This window comes from Muscardinus avellanarius (genome assembly GCF_963383645.1).
Source record: "Muscardinus avellanarius genome assembly, chromosome: 3".
In the NCBI taxonomy this organism is placed as follows: Eukaryota; Metazoa; Chordata; class Mammalia; order Rodentia; family Gliridae; genus Muscardinus; species Muscardinus avellanarius.
This window is the reverse complement of record NC_137788.1, coordinates 58,747,916-58,754,222: the sequence shown is the minus strand read 5'-3', so window position 1 is coordinate 58,754,222 and position 6,307 is coordinate 58,747,916.

The window sequence follows — 6,307 nt, the reverse complement described above, 5'->3', positions numbered from 1 at the left end:
ACATATAGAAGGCACCTGCTATTAAAAACACTTAGAAGTTCTACTTGCTCTTAGCCATTGTCACTATAGAGCACGCAGCAGTATCTGGTATGTTGCAAGTTTTCAAGATAGCCCGAACTTGAAAAATTTGGTCCATTAGTTGTGTCTGATGGATGTGAATTTGCCTCCTAGTCCACTTTGTGTTGAGCTAAAACTGTGAACCTAACTTTTATTGGTGGGTAATAACTGAAAATAAAGATTTATTTTCATGCTCACTTCTTAAAAGTCATAAAAGCATTCAAAAGGACCCCCACTTAACTGCCATGCATGTCCTGGTTTCTGACTTCTGCACAATTCCAAGCTAATGTTCATTTAATTAAACATTTTTTCCGGTACTGGGGATTGAACCTGGGTGTTCTACTTTGAAGCAACACCCAAGCCCTATTTTTTTCTTTGCTTTTGAAACAGTCTTAATAAGTTGTGGCTTACTTCACTTAGTAGCTGAGACTGACCATGAACCTGCAACCCTTCTGATTCAGCCATCCCATTCTGAGATTACAGGTATATACATGCCACCATGCCCAGCTAAATTTTTTTTTAAAAAATGGGAGTTTTGATTTTAAGTGGGGTTTTTATTGGATAAACCCATTTAGCAGGGATTGCTTTTTTAGTGACAAAATTGGGAAAGTTAAGGTAAAAGGCATTTCAAGGGCTGAAATGACAATTGGCATTTCTCTTAAATCAGGTTTTCATGGAAAAACCATACTAAATGTTCCTTCATTGAGAATCTGGGTATAATAATATAGAGAAAAATCTCTTAATGGATGGAGATTCCAAAGATAATGTGAATGGTGGTTTGGTGAATTTTAATCTTAATGCTTTAAAATAGGAATAATACCAGAGCCAAAAAGTTTTAAGATATTTACTATGTGTGAGTGACTGGGGATATGATTTATTAGCTAAGCACTATTTTGAGATGTAGAATTAAAAAGGTCTTAAAATATGCCACCAGTTACATCTAAAAATTTTATGCAGTTTTATGGCTAAAAATGGAACCAAGCCTGGCAGGGTGACTTACACTTGTAATCTGTAATCCCTGTACTTGGGAGGCTGAGACAGGAGGATCACACAGGTTCAAAGCCAGCCTCAGCTACTTAGGCTCTCAACAACTTAGTGAGACCTGTTTCCAAATAAAATATAAAATAGGTCTGGGAGTGTAGCCCAGAGGGAGAAAGCCCCTGGGTTCCATCCCCAGTACCACCAATAAATAAAGAAAAATGGAACCAAGACACACCTTTAGGGTTATAAATATATTTGGGGTTTATTTTTGGAAAAGATTTGGAGGAAAAATATTAAGAATTCCTTCTGATTTTTCTAACTCTTAGAGGTAATTGCACTGAAATGGAAAGCTTACAGGGGTTTGCATTCAAAGTCTAAATATTGTGAAATTTCAAAAATACATCTTTAAGCACTAGCAGGTGGAAGAAACCCACAGGTATTAAGGTTAAACAGAAACTGCTAGAAACTGATGGCTTTGAAGGTAAGAATACAAATAAATTTACAGAAGTGATAGTTAACTGAGTTAACTGATATAGTGAATTCTAGTACGTGCAAAGAAAGGAAATTCTTAGAAAATAGATTCTAACCCAACCATTTGTAATGATGCTGAGATTATTTTTTAAACTAATCTGAATTCCAGATCTCCAAGTTAACTAAAACTCCAGGAACTGGATTACTAGTATACTTTGCAGAGGCAACAAAATAACAGCATTTATTATTTTAGTGATTTATCAACATTTGCAAAATGAATTATCAAGGTTTTTGGGAGGGGTGAGATTACATTAAGTGGTTATTTTTAAAAACTTTAGATTGTTCTTTGTTTAGCAATACTCTCACTTTTTACCTTTAGCATGACTCAAGTTGAGATACATGATTTTTTTGTGTGTATGTATAGTGCTAGGTATTGGTTCAATGGGCTGAGCTTCCTACCTCCAAGGCATGCCCCCAGCCCTTTATTTGTTTGTTTGGAAACAGGGTCTTTCCTGTTAAGTTGATGTGAATCTGACTAGGTTGCTGAGGCTGGTTTCAAACCTGTGGTCCTCCTATCTTAGCCTCTCAAGTACTAGGATTATAGGCATGTGCTGCCGATGCCCAGTTTACATAGTTTTTAAGTTCAATTTTGGAGTTTATATGAGCTATTTCTGAAGTAAATCAAGCAGGTATTAAATGTAAGAATATATGGGAGACAAAGTTGTCATCTTTGAGAAGCTTAATTTCAGAAAAGGATTATGATATATTGAAGCTTCGAAGATTTTGGCCTCAGATGAAAGTGCTAATATCTAATGCAGATGTTTTCAAAATTCAGCTTGTGTCCTTTGCTTGTAGTACTGGGGGATGGGACCTAGGAATATTCTACCTCTGAGCTACATCCCCAGCCCCACCCCCTACCCCCACTCCAGGTACTGGGAATGGAAACTAGGGGCATTCTACCTCCAAGCTACACCTCTAGCCCTATTTTCTTATTATTTTGATCAGGGTCTCACTGAGTTGCAAAGGGCCTCACTAAATAGTAGCTGAGGCTGTCCTCGTTCTGCAATCCTATCAGCCTCCTGAATGCTGGGATTATAAGCGTGCTGCACCACACCCGGCCCTTTTTTAACTTTTTTAAACAGTTTTACCAGGTTGCTGAAGCTGGCCTTGAATCTAATATCCTCTCTTAGTTTACCAAGTACTGGTATTAACAACCCTATGCCACCACACCTCTTAAGTGCTATTGATGCACTGTTATTTGAGTAAAAATAAAACATCCAAGAAGCTTTTGAGAGAGAAAATAGAATTTACTAAGAGAATTGCCGATATTTTGGTGAGTAAAGGGCTAGTGTATTCTAATTGCAGGAGATGCCTTTTTTCCTCAGGTTCATCAATCTCTTGATACATAGGGCTATTAAACTAACAGCAAACTCTTAGCCAGGCATTGTGGCATACACCTCTAATCCCAGTACTTGGGAGGCCAAGACAAGAGGATTGCAGATTAGAAGCCAGCCATACTACTAATTTACTGAGGCCCTTAGCAACTTCCCAGTACCCCATTTCAAAATTTTAAAAAGGGTATAGCTTGGAGATAAGATGCCCCTGACTTCAACCCCCAGCACCACAAAATAAGATTTTTAGAGAATTGATTTTGAAGTTGAAGACTGTCTTTCATAGCTGGACTTAAAAGTTAATTATGAGGTCAAAAGTGGATGTAATCTTTTAAAGTGATGGTGCAACTTGTCTGGAAGAAAAGGACTAAAGTTGGTGTAGGTGTTGTCATATTTACAGGAAGGGAAAAATAATCCAGTCAAATTGAGTTGAACCAGAGATTGGGAAAAACTTGCAAAGCATTTTCTAGTGTTGTGAAAATAAATCAAATGGTCTTTTACTCTATGATAATAAAAGAAGGTTTCTAAATAGGAAGTCCTATTTTCACCTTGAGAGAGGGGAGGAAGTATCCTTGGTCGTCATATTGGGCCACAAGAAAAGTGCCCCCGGTTATCAATGCCACCCACATTCTTAGAACCAAAGTGCTTGAAGGCACACTATATATGTTAACTTGGTAATATAGTAATTGTGGGCTGGGTGTTGTGGCGCACGCTTGTAATCCCAGTGCTGAGGGGCTGAGACAGGAGGATTGCGTAGGTTCAAGGCCAGCCTCAGATACTTAGGCTCTCAGCAACTTAGACCCTGTTTCCAAATAAAGTATAAAATAGGTCTGGGAGGTAGAAAAGCCCCTAGATTCCACCTCCAGTACCACCAAAAAAAAAAAAAAAAAAAAAATTGCAATATGAATTTTATTCCGTGAATTGTGGGTTGGGGGCATCCTGGAGATTGAACCTAGTGGTGTTCTTCCTCTGAGCTACACCTCCATTCCTTTTTTGGTTGGAAACCTAGTCCACTAGGTTACTGAGAGTTGCAGTGTTGCTGGGAGTCTGAGTCTGGCCTTGAACCTATGATCCTATTTCAGACTTCCAAATACTGGAATTACAGGTATGTTCCACCATGCCTGGCTTGATTTGAGTTTTTATTATTTTATTATTTTGTGGTTCTGGGGGTGGAACCCAGAGGCTTCTACCTCCAGGCTATATCCCAGACCTATTTTATATTTTATTTGGAAACAGGTCTTAGTGTAGCTGAGGCTGGCTTCGAACCTGTGCGATCCTCCTGTCTTAGCCTCCCAAGTGCGGGGATTACAAGTGTGCGCCACCACGCCCGGCTTGATTTGAGATTTTAAAGGAACAGGTTTTTATGTTGATAATTTTCATTCAATTTGGAACATTTTTTAGTTCCTTAAACTAGTGAAAATCCCTTGGTGGATGTTCCTGCTTTTCAGGATTCAGGGCTTTCAAGAACAGTTATCTATGACGATTTTATAATACTGGTCAATAGGTGGTAAAATGAAATTGCAAAGGGTAGTTATTTTGAATCTTAGCTGACAGTAGAAGGATTCTGTAAAAGGTAAACTTGTCCCTGAATTAAAGGGACACCATGCAGCATGTAATGGGTTTTTTAGAGATGTAAATGAGGCCTCAGAGGATCCAACTTAAGAATGATTAGAATGTTTTTGACATTTCCTAATGAAAATAGTGACCATTAGCAAAAAGCATTCAGCCAATTACAGAATGAAGAAAAGGCAGTTATTTCAACAATATTAACAAGCCACAAAATTCAGCTAAATATTTTTTTGTTTAGTTTAAGAATTTACTGCCCCCTATGGTGGTGGAAAGCCTGTAATCCCAGTTATTCCAGAGGCTGAGGAAGGGGGATTGTAGAGTCCAGGTCAGCCTGGACAATTTGAAGAGATCCCATTTCAAAACAAAAAGGCCTGGGAATATACCTCAGAAAATGTTTGCCTAGCACATGTGAAGCCATGAATTCAATAACTAGTATTGCAAAACAAGCAAAAACACCTTTATGTTTAGCAAAAAATAAATTGGGTAGAATTATAGCCATTTTAGTTTAAGAGGGAAGAACATATTCGCTGGCTATTTTTCCGGTTTGGTGGGTTTTTTTGTTTGTTTGTTTGTTTTGTTTTGTTTTTGGTGGTACTGGGGTTCTTGGAAGCCCTTCTACCTCCGGGCTATACTCCCAGACCTATTTTTACATTTTTTATTTGGAAACAGGGTCTCCTAAGCCAGCGCGCGCGGCTGGCTTCGAACCTGCGCGATCCTCCTGTCTCTGCCTCCCAAGCTCAGGGATTACCACGCCCGGCTATTTTTCCGGTTTTTAAAATTTATTTTTTACTCTTTTTTTTTTTTCCAGTACTGAGGATTGAACTCAGGTATTCTACCTCTGAGCTACAGCCCAGCCCTATTTCTTAGTCTATTTTGAAACAGGGTCTCAGTTGCAGAGGGCCTCACTAAGTAGCTGAGGCTGGCCATGAACCTCCAATCCTGTCTCAGCCTCCCAAGTCCTGGGATTACAAGCATGCACCATCACACCCAGCTCAGCTGCCTATTTTCTATTGGTAGAGTAGGACAGTGTGGGCTGTAGGAGGGAGAGCACTTGCCTAGCACCTAGGTGACAGGGCAATAATCCCTGGTACTACCAAAAGAGGGAAAAGTACATTATAGGAAATGGCATGTTACAGTTTAATTAGCATCTCTGTTCTACTTAGAATATAAAGTAATGGGGATATCTTTAAATTAGTGGAGTGAGATTCCTTGAAATCTAGTGTTTTCGTTGTACAGATGTAACATTTAGCCTTCTAAAGGCTAAATGGAGACTATCATTTGTCCTAAAGGACATTGGAGACTCCCACTCTCACCATTTTTCGAATGTCTTGTTAATGTTGTGGAATCTCACCTTAAATTTTGGATATTTGTACTGTTCCTTAGGATACACCAAGGTTAGAAATAAAGTTGTTTGTTTTTTGTGGGTTTTTTTTTTTTTTTTTTTCTGTACTGGAGATTGAACCCAGAGGCATTCTACCTTTAAGGTATATTCCCAGCCCTTATTTTTGAGACAGGGTCTTGCTAAATTGCCCAGGCTGACCTAGAACTTGTAATCTTCCTTCTCTAGCCTCTGGAGTAGTTGGGATTACGAGCATGTGCCACTGCACTTGGTTGCTTTTTCAAATTTTATTGAATATTACTCAGCTGTGTTCTAGAAAGTGGTCACTAACATCAGTTTCCCTGACTAATACTAGGTAATTTGGGGGGGGGGGTCTGGGGATGGAACCCAGGGGCATTCGACCATCACGTTACAGCCTCTGCCCTAATTTTTACCCTTTACTTTGAAACTGGGTCTCACTGAGTTGCAGAGGGCCTCACCAAGTAGCTATGACTGTCCG